The sequence below is a fragment of the Dromaius novaehollandiae genome, chromosome 2, assembly GCF_036370855.1.
Source record: "Dromaius novaehollandiae isolate bDroNov1 chromosome 2, bDroNov1.hap1, whole genome shotgun sequence".
NCBI classification, from domain to species: domain Eukaryota; kingdom Metazoa; phylum Chordata; class Aves; order Casuariiformes; family Dromaiidae; genus Dromaius; species Dromaius novaehollandiae.
This window is the reverse complement of record NC_088099.1, coordinates 102,967,662-102,992,742: the sequence shown is the minus strand read 5'-3', so window position 1 is coordinate 102,992,742 and position 25,081 is coordinate 102,967,662. Positions and strand designations below refer to the sequence as shown.

The window sequence follows — 25,081 nt, the reverse complement described above, 5'->3', positions numbered from 1 at the left end:
CTGTCCTGGAAAAAAAAGACTGTTTTTTTTGTAACAGTGTATTTTCTAGCAATTTCAATGATTTCTGCACACATTTTTTGAGGACAAAATTCTCTCACTCTAACTCGTGACCCAACACTGAAGTCAATACTACAGTTCATGGATAATTTTCCACATACACTCCTCAGCAGTTTTGGAGAGAAGGAATATTACAAGAAGGCCATAGCAAACAGAAAAGAAATAAAAACAATTAGCTGGATATTAAAACCAGATAAAATCAAGTTAGTAATAAATGATAGATTTTTCAACAGCAGTGTTTGCAAACCTATAGAAAGAAGCTTAGCGACTCCTAAGTCAAGGCAGATAAGAAGCTGGAGAACCATAACTAGTAAACGCCTTACCACACACCACCTGATCAACTCCACCCCGTGTGAAAGGAAAGCAGAAGGTAACTCACTGTAAAAACTCCACTGGATACCTTCCATTCTGACTGCATTTCTCCTTCCTTCCCCAGTACTGAGAGGTATTAAGATGTTTACACATCCTTATTCAAATCAGTATCATATAAGACAGAGAGAGAGCTCAGTATTGAAAAATAAAGAGCGACCAGGATATTTATCATCTCACCTTTCTCCAGAGCTTAGTTTTGAATTAGCTTTGCAACTTGGCTAATTAGCTTACAAACTGATATTTTTAAATGATGATTAATTTTTCCAGCTCCTTAGAATCCAAGCTGAATACTAGTAATTGCAGCTGCTCATTGCTATAATTGTTAATGCTTATTTAATCTTCAAGGCAACAACTTAGACTCTGCATCTCTGGATATCTTTAAAAGAGGGTTATACACACATCTGTCAGGGATGATGTTGATATAGCTGCACTTGCCTTCAGAAGGAGAGACGGCTTAGTGGCCTCTCAAGGTCCTTTCCAAGCCTAATTTTCTGTGACATAATTCTGTTGTAATGCAACCTAATTGCACTAATTCAAGAGAACTTTGTCCCATTACAATATCTTCCTCACCCCTGCTTATCTCCTCTTTGTCCTTCAATAAATCCTTTTCCTGTAGTGTGGTTTGGCCATAAGAAAAGCACAAAGCAGATCTCTGAGAAACTCCCCTTAGGCTAGATAAATAACATTCAGGTGGCAGATAGGGAACCTTCTGCTGTATCTCTCTATTCTACCATCTGTTGTACATGATGTAAAACTTGGATATTCAAAACTGGGAGGAGGAGGATAAAATAGAGTCTTACACCATGGCTTCATAGCCACTGCTACTGAGTCTGTCCACCACCAGAGTTCCCAGCAGTATAAGCTTGATGTTGGCTAGATATGACCAGAAGACTGCATTTCTATCAAATTTTTCAAAGTACCTGACATACAGACAACACCTGCTCTGGCACAAAACTTGTCAGCGTAGTTTTTATCCTCCGACATCATTTGAACATTTGAATAATATTTGGACACATCCAAATTGCACCTGTGGCACCCATGTTTTTCATCATATGGCCGCTATGTCTTTGAAACATTCACAGGGGCCTTTCTGATGGGTTCGTTGTATTATCAGACTGTGGCCTAAAAAGAAGTGAGTGCTTTGGACCCTGATGTTTCTTGAGGTGAATGAGACTTTTTGAGGCTGGTCCTCTAACCTTAATGAAGCAGTGTACAAGCCACCAGTTCATATTTTTGAAGAGCAAAACATTATAGAAAATTCCTGATGTATTCTCTGTAATTTCTTACCTCTTCTGCTGCTTTTTCTTTTTTTTTCTTATTTGCATTCTCTTACCACATTAGTAAAAACCAGAAGTCATTATAGTGTTCTATGTGACAGATCAAGTCCCTCTAGACTAATCTCCAAAATGGTGTGGGCATATTTTTCTGGAAAAAGTCAAAAACCATCAGAATATTGTTCAGTATGTTATCATATTTTGTCTGCTCATTTTTAATTGCCTCTAGAGTTTGGCTTTATGTCTTTCATTTCAATACAAAGATTTCTTCTATACCTGAGAAGTAAATTAGCACTGGGCAAAGGAATTCGGAAAAGAAAAGAGGAGAGAGGCTGAAAATGCCAGGTCAGAAAAGAATCAACCAAAACTAAGCTAAATAGGCTATATGACCTCAGCTGAGGCCCTCTCTATCTTCACACACACTCCTGTGTCTTGATGAAGACCCAAGTCTACCCACCATGCACAGTGCTCCTGTTGGAGTAGTCTGGCCTAAGGACATGAGAAACGTTCACCACTTTGGAGACCAAGACAGAAACTTTAAAACCTCCCATGCTTAAACCCAACCTTCTCTGTTACTACTTTGCCAAAAACTTTTGACAGGATTTCATTGGCACTCTTCTCCAGATGTTTTCTGAGCAGGGCTGTAGAACATGGAAGCCACGGTAGCACGTAATTTAAATCCTCTAAGCTCCCATGTTTGTTACCAGAAAGTAGTATGGCGGGGCTAAGGGACGGGGTGTGATGAGGTTTGCAAACACCTAATTTGAGTGGAAATATCAGAGTTTTGGCAATCACAAAGTGAATTGGAAGGGGACACTTGGAAAGGGTTTTTTGTAGTTTGTCAGCCAGCACTGGGAAAGAAGATAAAGGAAGGAGTTACCTGGGCTGGGAGGAGAAAGAGAGTGATAGGTTATCAAGAGTGTGGACACCAGGGAGCCATCTGCATCTCTTTCTCCTGTTTGCAGCTAATCTCCAAACATTTAGTGGAACGTTGCTCCCCATGGGCATAGATCTCTGCTCATGCTTACAGTGGAAACAGTAACACAAAATTAGAAGCATGTTTTCTAATACTGTATTGTTTACAAACACACTGGCTGGGAAAGGATGAAAGCTGATTCTGTTTTAAAGTGATTTTATCTTATGTTTTAAGTCTCTAAAATTAACCAAGGCAAACTTCACTGCATCTGATGGTCAGATATAATAAATTCCCCCACTCTATCATTGTTTTCAAAACACTAATGCCTAGCTCTAAAAAACTAAACAAGACAAAACCAAACAACCCCCTAAACAATCCTTTCAATCTGATTTCAGTTGTCTCCTTTACAACTCTTCACCTGCATTTGCCTCAGATAAAAAGAAGGGTCCGACCCCCTGCTATCACCTGTATACATACAAGGGAGGCTGCTGAAGTCTGAGACATTTCTTCATTTTTTGCCAGACCAGCAGCAAAATCTGGCCAGCTGATTTCAGGAAGAGTTTTCCCGCTGGTAAGTTTGTGCTGTATCCTGCTACAAAAAGTAGCAAATCTACTTCCTCTCAGTACTGCATACCCACTGCACTGCCCTAAACAGACGCAGATAATAATGCTGCACTAAGATGATCTATTACAGACAAGGTGACAGAGACAGAAAAGAGGTAGCAGAGAATAACAATTTTCATTTTCTGATCCTCTGACAGAGCCACTGTCAGCACTGGGCTTTCCTTTCACATAGAGGACCAACGACTGGTACACTGCTGCCCTCCCAAAAAGGTGTGCTTTGGAGCAGAGCATGGCAGCCCATTCCCAGCTTGCCTGCCACCCAAATCCCCTGTCTGACAACATATCATCTTAAATGGTAAGGTCTTATTCTTAATGTGCTCGGTGCCCAGTCTCCCCCGGCAGGGCTCAATGCTATCCAGAAGAACCATTTCATCGAGTGTTTTTCCATCTATGCTGAGGACATACATGGCACAGTCTGTCTAGGAGTTTCATTTAGACATGATGAGATACATCAATGGTGCTGCATTAATACACAGTTCATAGTCCTTCATGAAATCCTTGGTGTTGCCACAATGAGGCAACCAACTATCTCTTCATTCATTTCTAAGGCACCACATCTTTCTTCTATTTTAAAATATTCTGTTGTTTGTTTGCATTGGGTTTTTATGCAAGTGTTTATCCTCATCTCTTGCCTTTGTTCCAGTCTGAAGAGTTATGTTTTTCCTAGCATAGCAGTGGCTGCACAGCAACAAAACCCCATATATCTAAAGATAAAGGCTGCATTATTTCAATGCTGTGTGAAATCATTGTTGTATCTGTAACCCCTTTCCTCTGGGGATCTTATCAAAGGTGCTACATAACTGTACGCCAATTAAAAAAAAAAAAGCCCACTACATAGGGAGTGTCATTGTTCCTGTGAATTGCTTTTATAACATTTAAAAAACAACAACTGAACTAGTGTTGTGACATATGCACAGATTCAGATGCTGGTTTCACATGAGATGCAACACTTTCACTGAGTACTGAAAACTGAACCTGGTTATAGAATATCTTCTAATTCTATTCAGGATTGATCAAATAATGGAATATACTTTAGCCAGACAATAAGTTTAGTTTATCAGTATATAAATCAAAGTTTATAAACTGGGTTTATCAAAGATATAAAGGAAACCTGTGTTATCCAGGCAGCTGGAGCAGATAACTTAATGGTGAGTTTCAGCCTAACATCTATGAAGAATATGACCTATATTGTAAAAACAAGAGACCAGTCTGGCCAGACTAGCGTTGCTGTGCTGTGGGCCCATAACATAGATTGCTATTTCGCAGTGCTATTCTGGGAACTACAATGTCACATTCTCCTTGGGATGCTCAAGGCTGGTTGGATGTTGAATACATCTATGCATTCAAAAAAAGTTTGGGGGTCTTGGTTACAATCCTCTACAAGAAAAAAAAGGAGTAAATCAAACACATTTGAACTGAGATGCAATATGTTTCGATAGGGAATCAACTATGGTATGGTTCGGCAGCAAATAAAACCTAACTGTTCTTAACAGCATCCTGCAGTGCTGCTAAGGACCTTTACATGGACAGCAGGATCAGTATAAGCTAAACTTGCATTTCATAGCTGGAATCAGAGCCACTTCATACTGATGAAATAATAAAACAGAAAAAGAACAAACAGGAGATACTCAGGCACATGTGTATATTTTGTGAAACCACACATAATGAAGGCTTTAGCAATGCACAGCTCAGTCTCCCAGCTCAAAGTTTTATTGGCCATTATCTCACTGGATTTGGAGCAACTTCTCTGAATGCAGTAAAAGACATTCATTTTTCACAATGTTTCCCCATGTAACTGACAAATTTATTATTGTTATAAAATAGGACACAATTTTGAAATCCTCAGAGTGCCTAACTTTTAATAGTGCCAAATATGTTTCTCTTTTCATTAGCGTTCAGGGATCACTATGCCCAAACCACCTTCATCTACTTTTTCCACTCAGATGCAACGGATGTTGGATCATCTCAATTTTACTCCAGTGTAATAGCTGAGCAATCAGATATACTGGTAGGTCCTTAACAAAATCAGATGGAAACTGCTAGAAGTGCACAGCATACACTCCCACCTCAAATATTTGCTCATGTTCCACTAGCCTATTTCAATCTGATGTGAACTCTTGAGACTACCCCATCTTCCTGGTTGAGAACTATAGACACTTCTCTTAGTTTGTAGAATGGCTTCAAAAATTTTCTTCAACTGGCTTTGTATATCTTCCACCGCCAAGAAAAAAAGTGAATGAAATGACAACACTATACTATCCAGGTGATTACTGCCTGAAGAGGTTTCACAGGTAAAAGAAGTTAACAGGGCATCAAGGTACTTGGTCAGAAAAATTTTACTTCTCCCAGGGGGAAGTATTTTCCTTCCTCTGCCTTCCAACCCCTGTGCAGAGAGCAGGAACCTACAGCCACAGACCTCCTGGTTTCTCCTGGGAGTACTCAGCTCTTTGGACCTCAGTCCAAGGAGCCAGATCCCAGTACCAGTCATTCTGAGCACATCTTTGATAGTCTCCCTCTCCTTCATGAAGTCACTTTGGGGGCCTGATATGAGACATGAAGATGGTTTCCCTCAGCTGAATATGCCTCACCTTCCTGCTGGAGGAAAGCTTCTTCAGAAAGCTTGAACTGCTTTTCCTTCTCTGACTTCACTGGACACCTCACACTGCTCTCTCTCATCCTATCCGCCCTTGCCTCTGTTTGAGACCCAGGTCTACCACAGCCCAGTAGCACCACTGAATGAGATGTGGTACCCATTCAAATCATCCTCTGCTGTCCCATTGACTAACTCGTGCACCAGCTGTATCCCTACCCCCGGGATAGCCAGGTTTCAGCAGAAGCATGGAGAAGAGAGGAAATGGTATCACAGCTAGCACCATGAACCCATGAGCGACATCACATTTTGCTGTACAGATCCTGCAGTAAGGACCAGCAGTCTTTGTTCAGCACACAGGTCATAAACTCAGGCATGTTTGTTTCCACTTAGCTTCCCCTCACCCACCTTCACTGTAGCCGTCATTCCTTTTTCTCTTTGTCATACTCAGATCTAGCCATAGAAAGTGAGGGTTGAATACTTCTCATCTCACCGTAGTCACCTGGGAGTTTGGCATAGCCTAAGCAGGTTGTCTGTGCTTTGCCTGAAGTAAATGGAGAGAGACAGGCAGCTCCAGAGGGCTGTTCATCCTACTGCATTCAGGTATTTCAGAGAGGAAATGCATCACCTTTTGGAGAGCATGAGACTAGACAGCAAGCTAAGGTGAAAAGGCTAATGTTCACACTGTTACGTTAAATGGTACCACACTTACAGCATGAACAACAAAGACGTGAAAAACTTACTGACTGATAAAGAATTTCACTGCTCTGGAAGCCCCAATGTCCTCTCCTTTCCATTATCAGTCCCAGGTTGAGGGGTGGGGGGCAGTTATTTTTGGTGTCACCAGAAGGTTGTGAGGATTGTGAAGGCATATTCTACACTGGTCTGCGGGGCTGACATTAGCTCTGTGCAGTGTCATGCTCAGTGTTAGGTTATCCATTGGGTCAGCAGCCCCACATATATCTTTCAAACTTATTTTCAGACTCTGCTTCAAGGTTAAGCTTAGTTCTCCAGGATCCACATCAGCCTCCATTTAAGTCAAGGAAAACAAAGGAAACAGTTCCTTTGAAACTACTAACGATTGAAGCCTTTTAATTCTTTTCCTGTTTGCCATTATTTCTGCCCCCATGAGTCTCAGAGCTTGCTGCTTTATCTTCTAAGCCTTAGAAGCCTTGTTTTCCTCAAGGACACCTTGGATTTGTGAATGTTTCTTCCTCTGTTCACCATGCCCTTCCAAATTTTTCAGAATTAGGAAGTCATATAGAACCTGTTGACTCTTTTGCCCTGCCAAGGGAACCTTAAGTTTGGAAAGTAAGTGTTTTCTGTATACAGGGAATCCTTTCTTGATCATTTTCCTAGTAATACAGCATGCCTACTGTAAGAAAGAAATCTCCATGTATGCTTACAAAAACATAACATTACTAAAAAGAGATAAATCTTGATTGATCCTCAATTTCATGATCCCAATCTTCAAAACCGAAAAAATGTAATTTTCATTCAATGAAAAGACTGTCTCCTTCATAAGCCAACAAATTCAATTTTTCTCAAGCATGGTTATCTTAATAGTCTTTCTCATATATACTTTCCTCCTCTCCTTGCTTCTTTTGACTCATTATCATTAGGAATCTTATTCTCATAGGCATATAAATGGCACTCCTAAAGACTTTACTGATGCCCACATCTACAGTCTCATTTTTCCTTTATGCCCTTCCTTCCAAGTCCAGGCTAAGCAACTCACAGTAAAGTCAGAGACTGCACATCTTTATTGATAATGGGTGTTACTTACAAGCAATAAAGAATTCCTGTTCCTCTCATGATTTCACAAATCTAATGAAAGGGATATTCCTTCAGTTTGGGATATAACCTGATAATAAAATTAAAAGTTATTTCAGGTCTTTTAATTCCTCTTGCCAGATTGTGCAGCTTTTCAGACAGAAATTGTCCAAAATACTGTTCAAAATATTTTTCTGCCCTGTTGTTGTGACAAATCCCAAACAAATCAATAAGTTCCTAGCCAGCTGAGAAACATGAAAAAGAGTCAGTATGACAGACCACCAAAATATGTTGTCAGACAATCCATACTAGTGGGGAGAAAGTAAGTACTGAAATAATGAAAAAATGCCAGGTTGAGTTACCAGATCTGGTTGCTAAGAACATCATGCTTTCACTCATGAAGAGTAAGGTCACCATCACGCACTTCACTGCTCTGCTGTGGAAGGGAACATAGGGCATATACTGGACATTTATATGAGAATTATTAGTAAGAGAGAATTTGGAATCAAACCACTCTCCTGAATCTAACTGCACCAAATGGCACAGTGAGAAAGTCCGTCTCCATCATGCCAAGACTTGTCTTTGTCATGGCTTTCTCTTGATGATTTTTTCTTTCTTTTACAGAAGTGAATGTGGTATGTTGAAACAGCTCAAAGAGAAACAAAAAAGGCTGTTGAGTATCTAGCAGGTTAAATGTCTCTGTCTCATTTCAAGAAGGAATTGACCATGTGGACCTTAGAGGTCTTGGTGTATCATTTGCATCTTACCCGTGATAGTGACCTTTGTTGGGAGGAAAAGAGAGAGGAGAAAAGGTGTTCCTGATGCTGGCATTCAGTCATGAGTGCTCTCTTCATGATGTCAGTGAGCATAGCAAGTCATTGCCCCTCCTGCCAATTTCTATGAGTGGCCACCATGCTCATCAGAAGACTTGGAAAGGGACCAGCTTTAAGTGGGCTCCTAATGAAGTATTGCAAGAGGTGGGAGAGACAGCCTATCCTTGATGAGCCTGTCAAGAGGGAAAAAGAAGGAAGAGAAAGTAAGAAATTGATAAACTAAGAGTTTATCCCTGGCTTAAAAACCCTCCTTACATATTGTTCCAGATCACAAGCTCAAAGCTGCTTCCTGGGAAGTCAGTGACAGCTTAGGGCTCAGCATCTATTACAGTAAGTATTTTATATCCTTACAAGAGATATTGAGAATATCAGCTAAAATGCAGATTTCTGGCTCCTTTCAGGACACCAGTTTCTGTATTCTTTTAGAGTATAAAAATTTAAAGAGCGTTCATTCTTGCACCTTCCTAAGCTGAAGTGTAGCAATCATGTTTTTTTTATTCACTCCAATTCTTTAAAGTCTCATCAGCTTGTCTACACAACACAGCCTCTCACATGGATAAAGCCACAGACACTCCTTGGGCACTCTTGAGCTGCACCTCAGAGGTCTGAGGAGAGCAAGGCACAAGGCAAGAAGCAGTCTATGTCTCAGAGTTTATCCCTATCTTCCTGCTAAACCATGGTGCAGCAAGGCAGTGTAATTTGCACAAAAGACCACTGCAACAACAAAATCAGTGAAGGGAGATAAAAATCAGGAAGGGAAGCAGAGTCCTCTGGTTCATCTTGCAGCAGAGCCCTTTTCAGAAGCACTGAAACCCAGCCTGGGATTTAGCTAGGAAGGTCATAGGCAGACATTTGCCAGTTTGTGACATCTGTTTATATGCTGGTCATCCTCTAAAAGATGCAAAGCTGTTCTTCACTATGAAAACACACAAAATCTCTCAAGACCTGCATTCCTCATTGCATCACACCCTGAGCGGTTTCCAGTCCCTTCCCTCACATTGCTTGGGGTTGTAGAAAGCACCAGTTCTCATTTTTTTCAGAGTCAGATTCTCCTTGGTGGCATCTCCCCAGCAAGAGGGAACCCCCACAGCTACCATTCCTCTTTTAGCACAATGCAGAGAGCTGGAGGGTCATCATCTCTTCAGGCTGGTAGTGATCCCCAAGACCTCAGAAAAATTATATTGGAAGTCAGTTCAGGATTTATGACTCTGTTCTTCATCAGTAATGTAACACATTAGAGAGGGCACCCCAAACAACTGCCAGCAAAGCTTTTAAGCTGCCCACCACTTTATGTGTATAGTCCAGACACATAACCAAAGAACTAAGCTAGAAGAGTTTTCTAAAGCTTCGTCCCTATTTTATTGGGACTGTTTTTGCAACATGCTGCTTGTCTTACCAACCATATAGATCTTAGAAGGAATGAGAAGGAGATAACTAAAAGAAACATCACAAAATGTGATTTAAAATAGGTTTTCATCACAGAATCTTCCACTGTGAAACAAAAGCTGTAAAGCATGTTGTAATGCTGTGAATTTCCCCTTTTCAGCAGTATTACATGTCCATTTCTAGTTCTAGCTCTGGATACTTGGCCTTAAACCATTCACTGTTAGGCAATGATGACCTTTTCTAAGCAGCAGCAGTAAGGAGTGGGGATTCTTGAGAGACCTAGCAAGTTTCAGACTGAGTAGAGATGAGATATTTAATGGGGTAGGATAAATGTATTTAATTACACAGCTCCACATTTTAGCATATCAGTATTATTACTATCTATAGAATACAAATATTTCTATATCACTACATAGAATGAATCATTTAATCTTGAACTAAAATGCAACTCTAGGGCAAAACTGTTGTTTGGCTATGCATAATCATAGGTCAAGAAGTGAAGAAGAGTATCACATTCAGTTAATACTTCTTACAGCCTGAAAGCAGCAGAATGGAATTCAATCACTTAGCTGGAGGAAGGGACATTATTCTTACAAAAAAGCACTAGGAAATTTTCTCATTTTGGTCAAGACAGAAAAACCTTTCAAAACAACTTTTAAAAGTCAAAACTTCCAAATATGTCATGAAACAAAGTCTTCTGTAAATATTTCATCTGAATGCTTTTCAGAAAGCCTAAATGGACTGTTTGGTTAAAATCATTATCATTTTGACTTTTACATAATTGAATGGAATATAATATATCTGAAATGAAAATGGAGCCAATACATGTTTCTGTGAAACATTTTAATTTGTCAGCTGAACACTTTGCAAAATAAAGTTTTCCACCAGGTAGATTTACAAGCAGGCATCTGGAAAGGGGTTTGCAGTACCATAATTTGGAGTGTTATTTCATGGAAAAAGTATTCTGAACTTAGAATTAGTAGTCAAACAGCCACATCTCATAAAAAGGCAGGGAAAATTAGGCCCTATGTTTGTGCCCTTCAGAATTTCCCCACTGTCTTTCCCCACCTGTATCTCCTCCTGAGTTTTTTTTGAGGGGATGAGGAGGTACAAGAAGGTTAGAGGTCTCCAGTCAAGCTGAGATCAAGCCTAAGAGAGCTGAGGGGCTCACAGGCCAAAACGTTTGCACAGCAAATAAAGGCCAGACAGCCCATCTTGCCCTCCCCTGGAGCTCCCATTCCAAGTCACAATGTCAATATCAAGTTAAAAGCTGTGAGAGGCAAATTTACATTGAAGACTCATACAGAGAAAGGTTGTGGGGGAAACTGTCATCCCAGAATAAGCACCAGCCTGGTTGAAATTAAATTTCAAAATGAGAGAGCACAGTGTGTTAATCCCAGCTTTAGCAGAATAAAATATTAACCATAAGATCCTTCCCTCACACCAACCACAACCATTATATTGATAAAAAGAAACAACAATAACAAAATAATCTCAGAAAACAAGAAAGAAAATAACCCAGGCAGATTTGAAACAGTATTTACCCCAAACATATTTTCTTAAGAACCACTTTTTTATATTTAAAATATTTTGCCACAGAAAAAGGGCTTTTCTTAAAGGGCTTTACCTCCTTTCCTGGGCATATGTATGTAAATAAGAGTATGAGAACATGGACAGCAATACAGCCTCCCCTGTCCTCTGCCTAGTTATCCATCTCTCTGGGATTTATACAACACATCCCAATCCTATAAGTAGCTCCAAATACCAGAAGTTTATAAATCAGCCTACCTTATAAAGTTTCCCTCCTTCTTGCTCTAACTCTCCAGCTCGAGGCTCAGGACTTTTTTATAGTTTGCTCTTCTCCCATCCTGCCAGCAGAGAAATAGCAGCTCTGTGACAAAGGACACAGGGAATTTTCAGTCTTACTAGGGAGCAAGAAGGATTTACTTCAAGCCCTAGAAAGTCCTGAGACTTCCATTTTGTGTCATCAGGTAATTTAAGTTTTTCTAGGATCTTATGGTCACTTTTTAACTCCAAAAAGTAGAACTTCTAACTAAAGCATCTGCCTTTACAAGAAGATAAAAACAGTTCCAATTTATTTTCCAAAACTGTCTAAAATATTTCTTGATTACTTCTACTGAGGTATGTTTTAGGAAGATCCACGTGGCTTATATCTAATATGACTGGTGAAGCCACAGCTCAAATGGTAACTATAATCCTACATAAGCCGTAGCACCGTGCAGTCCCTGAATGAATGTGAGTGTGTGTCCACACACATACACCCACAGGGAAAAAGCACTTGCAAATTCAAAACTTCTTCTGCACAGACCACATGTGTACATGTGCCTAGTTAATAACACAATGGCCACATCCCGGCTTCTCTTGTACAGCCCTCCTGAGGCACGCCCAAGAGACAGTGTTCGGGGTGCCTCAGGAGCTCTCCAGGAACATCCAAACAGAGGGAGACATCTTCCTGTCCTGAAGGATGCTAGCTATTCCACAAGCCCTTACCACACACCTGTAAAGACAAGGTGTCTTGTACTCTAGTTGGAGCCATCAAGGAAAAAATGTAGAGGACTTCAGGGACATGAGGACATGGAGAGATAGTCTTCTAACAGTACTCATCAGGGACTAGTTTCTGACTCAGAGGTTATCAGGCCAGAGTCTCAGGAAAACACTCACTAGATCCTTTTCTTAGAAGGCCTCCAGAACTTGTGGCTTGTCACTCAGCCCATCATGAGGACTGTATTGCCCAGAAGAGACCAACACATACAGCACCCAAAGGAGAGGATGGAGGGGTTGCCCATCACAGAGCATTTAGTGGGTCACAAGGTCAGTAGCATAAGTAGCAGTGTAGTAGTAAAGATTCTTGAATGGGAGAAGTTTCAACTTGATACTCAGCCAAACAAGGCACTCAAGGAAGCATGGTGGAGTCTACATGGTGAACACACAAAAAAATGCTCATCACTAGAAATTTGAGGCAACTAATGATAGCACAGGGATGGGCCTACTGAGGGATGCAGTTTTCCATAGCTCTATAACCAGACCAAATCTTTTGGTTTACGTTTTTACTGAGCCCTCACTTACAACTTCTCAAAGAGGTTTCTGTCAGAGTACTTTCCCAACTTAAAGCTGAGCAAGAGTTTGGCACAGCATGATTTTCAATTAAAAGAACCATGAAATCACAATAGGAGAAACTACTTACAGAAGTATGGACAAGGAGCATAAATACTGTTGACAAGATAAGAAAGATCATTCAGATAAACTTGACGTAAATCAGCTGTTGGCATTTCAGTGTGATGTGGTCCAGCACTCCCAGAGGAGAAAAGTCCCTGTGAATTCTATCCAGACAGGGCTAACATGTCCCAAGAGTGGGACTTGGGACAAATATGCCTCATAAGCAACACAGTTTCTCTGACTATCTCCACTTTGGAAATATAAATTGCAGTATATTTAAAAGAAATATAGTAAAATAAATATGAACCTGCCTCTGCCTCCTAAACTCCTAAATAGGAGACACCTGTTTGTCAGGCAGATAAAGCTTGTTCTAGAGTGCTAAGGAAAACCTTATCATAACAGGACGATTTCCTTACCGACAAAGTATTTAGGAGTCCTCTCTGACTATTCCCTGTGTCATTTGAGAAATCATTACAACCACAGCATTACAGGGGGGCAGTCAGAGCTAAGCTTATGATTTTGTGTCTAGAAGGAGTTGAGTCATTTAATCTAGAGTAAATGGTTCTTTCACCAACACAGGACCAGTAATGATAGTATCAGAAGAGTAACTTCATTTGGATCATCCAGCATTAAGGGACTCATTTTGATCTCTGAGCTGCATGGTTGCTTCTGAAGCAAAACTTTGACCCATGCTATTTCTTAATGACATGAAGAAATCTATGGCTGCCTGATCAAGCACATGGTTGTACAAACTACTGGGTGCCATCAAAAATGATGGAAGGAAATAGGTAGCAGGAATGTTTGTAAGATCAGGTTCTCCATCTCTATGCAAGTCTCTCAGGGTAATGCTCAAAAGAAATTTTCTAAGTGGAAATTCTATTAGAATCCTTATCCTTTCTGCATGTTTCTTCTGCAGGGTTTATTGCTTATGAGATCGGCAAATTCAGTCAACAGTCCAGTCCATAGTTGGTTAGCTGCAGAAGTAGCTATTCTGAATTAGCTGAAATTTTCAGTGGAAATTCCCATGACATTTCCAAAATCTGTGCAAAAAGCTGCATGCATGTATTTATGATATTCAGACTTGCATTCAAATGATCCATTTTCTATATTGTGGATTTTCAGTTTATATCTGCAGATCTGGACTGGAGTTCATACCGATCACCTTCATTGCTGCCGGGTAGCCAGTCTGCCAGAACTAGAAATGAGAATAGGCTTCAACAATGAGACAACAACTGAATCTTGACCTCAGGGCAACAAATTTTTCTGCTATGGCTAGAGATTTGTGAAATGAGCAATTACACAAGAGTTCTCAGAAGTCAGAGGAGGTTAAAGGAAAAATGCAGAGATATCTTCCAGAAATACATCAACCCTGTACCCTTGCTGGGATGCCAAAGAAGAACTTTGACATCAGATAATGTCCTCTTGCACAGATGGGCTAAGACTTTTTGATTTCTTCATAACCCATCAACAGCTTTGCCCATTAGAATTTGAGGGAAGGAGACTGAGGGTGCGTGTGAGTGTGTGTGGTGGAAGGCAGGGGGGCAGATGAAGGGGATCATTTCCAAGAAAGTATAGGAGGTATTTTCTTTAACTCAGATGATATTTCCTCTTTCAACTATTAGCAATTATAGAATGAGGAAATCTCTCTTCTCTCCCTTTATGTCTGATTAGTGGAGTACTGAAAAATCACCACTTTGGTAGTGAAATTCTCTTCAGAACAGGGAGGTGATGGTGAATATGTTGTTTCTAATTTCAGTCCATCCCTTGAAGTGCTTGTTGTTCCAAGCTCCATCTCCCATTTATTTTTGAATATTTCTCTTTCCTTTCATCCCCTCCCAGCATGATTCTCTAAGTGTCTGCAAAGTAAGTATCCTCTGTGTGGCTCAGACGTATCAAGAAGGTTTACAATGCATGTAAAGCACAGGGAGCCTCATCAGATTTTGGTGTGTCTAGGTGGCAACTAAGAAGATTAGTAACAAAATCAGAAGTATTCGGGGTTTTTTTGCAGCTCAGAGTCATTACTTTATTGATCTCTATCACTCCATCATTTTCAGGCTGAAGAGTCTAACCATTCCAAACCTTTGAACAGCCTAGTTTCCCCTTCTGTATTTTTCCTATCCCTCCCCAAAGACACATCCTGTGGGCTCTGTAAGCTGCTGCAGAAGTGTATCTTTCACCAGTTTCACTGTTCTTCTGGTGTAGTTTCCTGATTCCTAGATCAGTAGTGTCTAGGAATCCCTAACAACTAACATTCAGGCAAGGATACATCTGAAGAATATATCCCTTCAATTACAGTATTTCAGAGCTGGCAGAGACAGTATTGTATCATAGATCCCCCACAGGCAACAGGGTAGATTCACTGACCTGAACTACTCTTTTTCTCTGCTTCTAGTCCAACTCTGGCTCTGCTCATTTCCATAACCTTTTGAGCTTCAACTACCTCAAAAGAAGTCTTGCTGGCACCAAAGTCCTTCTCTCCAGCTTGCACCTGAAGTCTGGCTCTCCATCTCCCCTTCGTAGTCTGAGAAGGGCCTTTGAATCACTCTTTCTCCTCTGGAGGGTTGCAGGCATACATGTGATTTTCCATCTGCAGAATTTTCTGAATATAGAAATTTCAAAAGACACATCGAAATAAGAAAGTGATAATTTAGAGGAACTCTACAGCAGAAGAAGTTGGAGTATTTCATTAGAACACTGTTGAAATATCTCTCTTTTACTTTAATATGAACATTCCATTTTAAAAAACACATAATTCTACGTGTCTGTCGAACTCCTTTCTAATCTTCAGGGCTGAGGCTACCTGCTCGCCCTTCTGTTACAAGCCACAGAATTTTCCCAAATGCCATTAGTCTCTGGAAAACCCTTCTCCTGTCCCTGACAACTGTAATAGCAACTCCCAAACCAGCCCATGCAGTTTCTATAGTGCCCCATCTAGAAAAAGTGCACTGGAGAACTGGGTACACAGTTTTGATTTTAAGGAACCTCTTTTAGGATACCCCATGACCATACAACAAATATTATTTCTAACTTGCTATAATTTAAAACTAAATGCATACAGAAGGACAAAACAATTGTAAAAAATGGAACTGTTCAGCACTCTCAAATAAAAGTGCTTTCCTAGTCCTTATTTGAAACCCTAGCCATTTGAAACCCTAGCCATTTTTGTTTTTCCAAAAAATGAAAAAAAATTGGCTTTTCTTTTGAAGTTCCTAAAAATGCATTAGACAAAAATTGAATTTCCTGCAGAATGAAAATTTCAGTTCCTAAGAAACCCAAGTTTAAAATTTTAGATTTCTGTTTTGCTTTGTTTTTAATAAGACCAGACACTATTTTAGTGAGAAACTGGATAAAAACTAATTTCTGCCAGAATAAATAGTTGGTATAATAAGAATTTAGTAGTTGATAATGACTGTGAGTCCCTTTGAAGGTAAGTGAATTTTATACATTAATCTTTAAGGAAAATAATAGTGAACACCAAAAGATACCATATCCCTTATTTTTAATCAAGTAATCAATTTTCAAGAAATATTATCAAATCTGTGTTATCCAGTTCCTTAGACTTGTAAAAACAAGCTTTTGCATAAAACTCTAGGCTATAAAAGTATTTCCTTTCACGTTCTCATGTGTGGAAGTTGAATTAATAACTTTAAATACTCCTCTCTGCCAGTTGCTATCTTAGAGGTCATTTCAAATGACTGTTGTTCCCGCTTTCAAATTGAAAAAGAAAAAGTTTCATGATTATTTTTCCATTTCTTGCTTTCATATATGTGTATATATGTATTTGTAAAGAAGGATGAGATGGAAAAAAAGGGAGGAAAATAGGGATTTGTAATGGTTTTTCACATTTGTTTCAAATGAATTTTTTAAGATAGCCAAGTAATCTTTTTTGAACGATTCTAAATGCAAATATCTGAAGACGTACAAAGTAAAACATTTTAAAATGACCTCTTCTCTTAAAAAATATAGTCTAACATGTTACATGAAAGATCATGAAATATTTTCACTTCATCCTGTCAAATGCTTTTTCAAATGCTCCATAAGATTGCCTATACATGCCCTCATTAGAAATAGCTCCTTAATGTAATGTAGCCTGTGCCAAACAGAAGTTCTGCCCTGTAAGAACAGGAATATTTAAACCTATGGCACAGCACTGCTCAGCATCAATAGGAACAAACACAGAGAATTAAGAGGGTACAACATTGGAGCTGAGATTTTGGATTGACTTGAAGGAAAGCAGCAACAAGTGTGATATTCAGAAGAGCATTGTAGGAAAAAGGCCAGGAATCTGGCAGAAATAAGAGTATGAGTGAAGGAAACAAACAAAGTCATCAAGAAAGCCAGCTGGTCAGAAACTAGGTTGCACCCATTGTGCTTTTAAGAGGTCAAAAGGAGGGAGGCAAGAAGGTAAAGAGACTTTATTCCTGTACTAGCATCAGCTACAGCAACACCTAGCCCCATATGAAACCTGACTGAGCTTAACCTGTTAGATAAGGATTGCATCTGTCCTTGGAAGCACAGTGGCTTGTATAAAAAGGCAAACACCTTTTTAATTGAATAGTGTTATGAAGAGATCTGGGAAGTCTGTTGTGGCTACAGTTGTGGTTAATGTTACGCAGTCATCCTTTGAAAGAGACAAGTGAAGGGTGCAAAGGCGTCTTTGCTTTTGTCAGGCATAATGGTATTAGCAGTACCGAGTCAGCAATAGGGAGCTGCCCAAGAAGACTTGACAAACAATGCTTAAAAATTAATGTTTAATATACAAGTGCTTCCACAGAATCCCAGAAAATCTAAGCCACCTGGTTTCACCACCTGCTTATTTTCTTTTAGAAAGAAAGAAGTTGTATTAGAGCCAAAAAACTTTTCTGCCTGTGTGAGATTTTGTAAGAATGACTATCAGTAAGAAGAGGTGGTAGAGGGTTGCTTGTTTTCTATCTTTCAGTATACCATCACAGTCATTTTTCTCTGGTCGTAGAACATAATGCATGAGACTAAATATTACAATATAAGCAGTGTAGTCTCACAAATTGTGAGGGTTATATTTTTGCCTAATCTTTGAAGCCCATTATTTTCTTCACTAAAAGGCCAGGAGCTCCAATTTCTTTAAAGACAGCAGTTTCCATTAACAATATCATTTGATCAGCCAGGGACCTAGCACTACAAGGCTGGCCCTAAAAAGCAGCATTTGCATGAATAGTCTTGTGGCTCTTACTAATAGGTCCTAATAATATATCCAGTGACTATTATTCTAATGTGTATTTACAAGAGACATTTAAAAAAAGGACTTAAATTTGACCAATTACATAGATGTATTTTCCTCACATGGACTTCAAGTGCGACTTTTTATTCTATTACAGCCAACACTGTTCAAAAGGGATGTTTGAAGAAGCACTTTAATAGCCAGCATTGCGACTTTAGGCTATTACATTATCAGACTAATAATGGATCTAGGGGTGCTTTCTAACCCAGCTATAACATTCTGGAATAACAGGAAATGCTCTTGATTATGTTTCATGCAATCAGAGGAAACTGAATGGGGTACACTCAAACATTTCAGATACATGATTTATTGTCATTTATCAATTTTAAGTTTCTAAATTTCTCTCCTCAAAGAACAGTTTCTCTACTTTAAATCTGCTCCTCTCAAAATAATTTATAACCTTCATCCACAATGATGCCAAGGTCTTTAAAAGATCTGAGACTTGAATAGAAATCAGCCACCACTGAATTGTGGCCATTCCACAGGGCAACACTTGCTGATATTATCTGAAGATACACTCAGACCTTACAGGTTTTGCATGACATGGAGATATGCTGCTATGGTGGAACAAGAGTTTGAGAAGGACAGTGATTGTCATTTGTCTTCAGAGGTGAATAAATGCTGGGATTGCAAAGGTCTCTGTTGGAATAAGTACAGGGCATTTACTTTTATCTTGTTCCAAAAGTGCTCCAATCCATCATTGCAACTCTTCTTCCCTGACACTGTAAGTTCCACTCTGGCTATGCCCTGTATTCTTTCCACAGGCTATTCATATTAGAGATCATCAGAAAACTCCCCAGAAGAAGCTTAGTCATCAGAAGATATCAAATCAATCATCAAAAACTAATAATATTTCAGAGGAAAATACCAATTTTGACCAAATTCTCATCAAGGTTTCTCATGTGAAATTTCTTGACTTCTAGAGCAGTGGTGACTTACTGATTTTCAGAGAACTCACCAGGATATGAGAAACCAGCAGAACAGGGAATTCAATGCCGGTCTCCCTCACAAGAAGTTTATTCCAGCAAGCCATTGGTTATTTGAGGAATAGGTAAGGGATGTTGGTTTCTCTGATGCAGAGCAGAAAATTGGTCAGATGTGTCAAAAATGTGGCATTGAACTGAAAAAACATTTTTTGCCCAGCAATAACATATTTACATATTTAATCAATGTAGGCATAGATATAACTCAAAGACTCAATGGCTCAAATACCTAGCACAGGTGTCAGGTTTCAAGAAAGTTTCAGACTGAGGAAAGTAAGATCTCTGATTTCTAGTAATTTGATGCCTTGAGAATGAGACCTGGATTTGTTATTCAGGGCTGTGTGAATACATGACCCAAAATAGATCCGGATATACAGGAAGGAGACTCTGATATCCTGAGGGACAGAAATCCCTCTTTTAATAACCTTGCCTATTTGAGCTTCATTTTAGGAGGCTCCTCTTATGTCTTTTATGTTGTTGGTTGAATTTCATTTTGACTTTTGAAGGACCAAGGGAGAAAAGCTGTCATGGTCAGAATATAGAAATATGTATTGTGGACATAATATAGAAACCATAATTTATCACCTTTTCTCCACAGTGCTCATTTCCATTTTGCCCATTACAGAAGACTGTAATTCTCTTCTCCATGACTTATTTTCTCTAACAACTTGACGCATTTTCAGTGTGATTTAGCAGCTATATTTTCCTTTCTCAGTGTTCTTTAGCAGCTTTATTTTCCTTTTCTCTCTCCAGTAATGTATTTGCTTCAGCTAATAGCGCCAAAACAGACACCAACACAGAGAATGCAGCATGTACAAGTGAGCCACGAAACTGAGGTAAAACAGCAGGTGCAAAGATGATCCTCCAGCAAAGAAGACTGTTAGGAAATTCCCCCAAACGAAGGCATTTCCTGGTCCTCCACCACTCCTTGAAGGTATTGTAAAGAGAGGCTATAATTCAAACCTTGAAGTATTGATTCCATTAACTGTGAATCATCGCACTGTTGCAGAGCTAACAGTGTCCTCCCTTATAACTGCTATAAAATAATTTTCCTTTATTGTATTTCCAGATCATGCCATCTTTGGTTAGTCAGCTCGATAACCAAAATGGGAATTTAAACAAGGCTTGAGGCTTGCCGTAATAGAGAGAATCAGAAGACTGTCTATATTTCATAAAGGGAAATCTCTCTCTTCATACATATATCACCTCAACATATACCTTAGCAAAGGCTACAGATTCACAGTGAGACCCAAACCCCATGTTTGCTTAGAGAGAAAGATGTATGTCCCTTTTTTAAATTCATCCTCTATCTTTTTCTCATAGAAATGGCATGAAGTATTTCTGAGTGACTGCAATAGCATCACTGCCGAAAAGCCCAGAGTGGTAGATTAAAAGGAAAGCTGTGCAGAGGCAGTGATGTATTGTACCACCCAGGGAGATCTCGGGTATGCATCTAATGAACCCAGCCTTCAGTGTGTGGGTGTGCTGAGTTTTTAAAGAGATTTCCATTCAACAAGCAAAAGGACTCTCTATCTTAAGCTATGTGCCACATTTCACATGAGTTAGGCAAAGCAAATTTTAAGAAGATTGCCCAGGCAGCAGTTAAGGTATTTGGATAGATAAAAACTTCTCCATGTGTTCCATTTGAAACACGACTAAGAGACTGACCACCACTTTACTCGATGTCTCTGTTACAAGCAGCGCACAGCACGGCAGAGCAACTAGGAGGCAGAGAAACAAGGTAATGCAGAAAGCCAGCTGCTGCCCATCATGGCATAGCTGCAAAATCAGTGCTGGCTAATGCCTGGAAGTCATTTATTTATCAGCCTCATTCATTTATTAGCTGCAGGCATAAAACCTGCCCCTCTGAGAAGCTCGACCTTTTGACATACTCTGACAGCCACACCTGGGCTCCTGCTTGGCTTTCTCCATGCCTCCCAGAGTGCCCCAGTGACCACCTGCTGTGCAGCGCTTGGCTGCGGTTCCTCTGAATACATAAATAAATACACAGACTGAGAAGGGAGGCATACACATGAAAACCTCAGATCTGGCTTCCTGCCACGATGGCATCGTGTTGCTCTGCCAGCTGAGATTCCACATTGCAGCAACACCCGGAAAATCACTTGGCATGTATTTTCCCATCCCACAAGCAAAGAGAGCCCAACCCTGTCCCTGCTGGCGAGACAACATGACAAAGCACTGTTCCCAGGCTCATGCTTTTGACTGGTGGCTTTATAGCATTAGGTCACAGTAAATAATAATAGGACCATTATTCACCTCAGATCTGAGAGCCATGAAGATGCTTAGTAAAATTCTTTTTTCTCTTGTCTCAGGAACATGTAAAAGATAAGAAAGATCAATGCTTAGAAGCCATCACTGAAATACAAGTAGGAATGTAACAACTGTATCTATCTATCCAAACTACCAACTTTTTCCTTGTCATTCTAAATCAAAAGTCTTTTGAGAGCAAAATAAAGGCTACCTAATTCAGTAAGATTGGCCAAATGAGACAGATGTTTCAGAATGGCACAAAGCTGTACATGTGTGACCTCAAAATAGAGCTGTTGATCCAAGGTGGCAGAGACTCTGGCTCATTTCCTGTAAGTACACATATAATCTTCTAAACCAAAAACTGTTTCCTGGTTCTTGTTCACCATCTACTAATGCATTGAATCCTGAACATGAATGAAAAAAATGTCATGGCTAAAACTGTCCTTTAAAGATCCTAGAGAACATGCTTGACAAAGTCAGACTTCTTGCTATAATCTTTCTTTTGCCTTGTTTTATCACAGAAAGTATGTTTGCCCATCAGCCCTTCCCTCGCCTCTGTAGGGATACACAACTTGTGGGTTTATATTTACCTCAAAGTCAGTGGTTTCAGACTGCAGCTAATTTTTTGTCAGGAAGATGTATTCTTTCACTGGCAACGTTCAGACAGGAATCAAAACAGTAACAATTCTGAGTGACTTCATCATTCAGACCTCTTCTCTATTCCCATGGGCATGGCATGTTACTGAGATCTTGGAAATACACGTGTAGCAGTGGGGAAGGTCCCACCTTCTGTACCTGCTCTGCAAGAACATATGGAGTGATACATTAACTGCTCCATTTCTCTGAGGGGTCTTTTTCAAAGCAAAGCACTCTGGCGTCTCTATTTCCACACGTATTCAGGTTCCTCTCCACCCACATCATAGAATAGTGTCATGCTGGGAAATGGCTGAATTCTATTTTCTGGCCTCACACGCTGAACATAGGGCAGCACCTTAGAACGGCACCTCCTTCACCACATGTGTTGTTAAAGTCCATGCCTGTGGTAACTGGGTGATTAAAATCAGAGAACATTATGATTCTGCAGCTTTGCAGGGATGTAAAGCAAACCACCCACAGGGAAAGACATTGCACTTAAAAAAGCACATGAAAAAATTATGTTGTTTTCTGCCAATAATGATACACTAAAATCCTCTGAAATGAGACACCTTGATGAACAGTCAGCCATTCCAGTTTAGCAGCTGTAAAAAAGAAAAGCTATTAAAACCCCGGTCTAAAGAGTTTTTAGGAGATGCAAAATATGGCACAAAATAAGAAAATCAAGAATAAAAAATTACATTTACTGTCTTGCATCTTCATTTAATACTTATTTGGAAACTTCCAAGAGTTTAGACTGTAATACGAATTTAAGCATCACTTCATGACTTGGCTCCAGCTGAATGTATTCTCATTAAGCAAATGTCTCTTGATTTGTCCTGATTAAGCAATAGTCATTGCTATTCACTGTTGTTAAGTGAAACACAGTTCCTAGAAGGGTGCCCAGTAAAGTAGACATCCCAGCTGAACATACTGTACCCCTGCTTAGATTGAGTTCATGGTGTTCAGGTAGAGGCATTCTTTAATGTCCACAGAATGTTAAATGTGGTGCTATGATTATTTACAAAAAAAGACTCTACTGCCAGTGATAACATCTCACACCCAAAACTACAGTCCCAACTAAACCGAAAGAATCTTCTCAAGGCTTTTGGCATGGCCCGGAGTAAAGACGATATGGTGGATACTTATCCTCATAAATCCCACCAAAGAACAGTAGGTAAATCCTCAGGAAGACTTTGACCATTTCAACCCAGACCTTACTCCTTATTGCTCTCACAGTGGGTAATGCATAGACCATGAAAGACTGCTCACCTGCACTGACAAAGGCTCCTGCCAGTCCTATATCCAGGAGGAGTTGTGTTATGATGTCCACAACACTGTTATTTGACACAACGATACTACTCAAAATGAAAGTTAAATATGGGTAATACATTATGAGATGAAGGCCCTAGATTAAACTGTCCAAGGAGGGGAAACACATCCTGCTATGCTTCTAGAGTATCATGTAATTTACAGTCAGTGCTGTGAGTTCTTTGTAAGAATATTAATGTCTCCACCTCTCAGCCAGGAATATTAAAGAGGCATTATTACCTTCTGAAACTGTAGACTACAGGCTGAAAAGTGGCTCTCTGCAATGGCATTATTCCCTGGCAAAGAAAGTAGCTAGGAGCTGTGTAATACACCTATTCTATGCTCTTACTGAAATGGTCTTCCACACTATATTCAACCTCAGCCAAGTGCTATAGTCACACTTCTCATCAAAAAAACTATAGATTTTTTTACTGGAAAAATTTTGTTTGAAAAATTCAGATCTTAATCCAGAATCTGCTTTTCTAACATATGCTACTGTAGAAACAAAGATAACTGCTTAGGAAAGCATATCTGAGCTTGAGTTGATTCCTATTACTATAGTTTTTCTTCTCTGTGCTAAGGGAACATTTTCAGATTCCCATTTGCTTCTGGAGACCTTGAGTAACACTGGCAACTAATACAGCTTTCTGTGTTTCTGTTCAGTTTGATGTTTCTCTCAGTATGGCAGACTATCTCTCAGTATGGCAGACTATCTGACATTCAGATTCAGAAATTCAGACCATCTTTGGATGATTAGCTAGTGTGACAATCACACAGAATTTGAGAACTTTACTAATAATAATGTTCTATACATCTACATGTAGGCCAGAATCATTGGCGTGAGTAGGCCTAAAATGTGTGAAAGAGCAGATGCGTCTTCTGTTTCATGCAGAGGGGTTGTGGGAGTAACTCCAGCAGCTGATTAACTTAGCCACAAACTCTTGCTAAGTGAAGGAGGAAGTTTTGCCTTCAGCTTTTTCATTTCAGTCATGCTTTATGCCCACACAGTCATAAAATGGGAGAGCTGATCAGCCAAGCTCAGCATCCCACAGCAGACCTCCATTCCGAAGAAACTTTGCCATCTTGGTAATCAAAATTTGACAATCCCTAGTATTTCATTAAAAAGGTGTATTAATCATTATTAAGGATGCTGATATAGCTTGGACCCCAATATGAAATGGGAATTAAACCAATCAGAAACAAAACATTAGAAAGAAATGAAGCAAATAAGAACTAAATTAATCTAATTAAACTGTTTGATAGATCTAAAAAAACACAAAGCAATCATGCTAACTTGAGGTGTGGGGAATGTTATAGTCACAGCACAGAGCTGTTTCATACTAGTATGTTAATTTTTATATTCCATCCATAGTGGATCAAACTGAATCAAAAAATGATGAACTCTCACATGACAAGATACTAAGTAAGCATCAGAGAACACGGACCACAAACTAACCACAAAGTAATCTAACATGAAAATGGATATTGCCATGAAGATTTAGAGGCACAGAAGAGAGCCTGGCATTTTGTTTGACCAAAACAGCAAGCCAAGAAGATGTTCCAAGAAAGTAATTTGTGGATGGAGATGGTTGAACAAAGCTAAGTGAGCAGCATTTTAGTGCAT

The 25,081-nt window shown here is 39.6% G+C and overlaps 1 protein-coding gene across 15 annotated transcripts in view; it reads right to left on the bottom strand.

The window, feature by feature from the left end:
- F13A1 (coagulation factor XIII A chain) overlaps positions 1–25,081 on the bottom strand; it is a 309,393-nt gene that overhangs the window by 77,728 nt on the left and 206,584 nt on the right. The window contains exons 1-3 of one of the 15 annotated variants that reach the window (XM_064507076.1): positions 22,104–22,313; positions 15,367–15,601; positions 11,614–11,716 (exon numbers count right to left, since the gene is read on the bottom strand). The exons of 11 other annotated variants lie outside the window; for them this stretch is intronic. The gene's annotated coding sequence lies outside the window, so the exon portion shown is untranslated. Of the gene's footprint in view, positions 1–11,613; positions 11,717–15,366; positions 15,602–21,519; positions 21,593–22,103; positions 22,314–25,081 lie in introns of those variants that run through there. 3 more of the 15 variants (XM_064507075.1, XM_064507077.1, XM_026114883.2) reach the window with 3 other exon arrangements.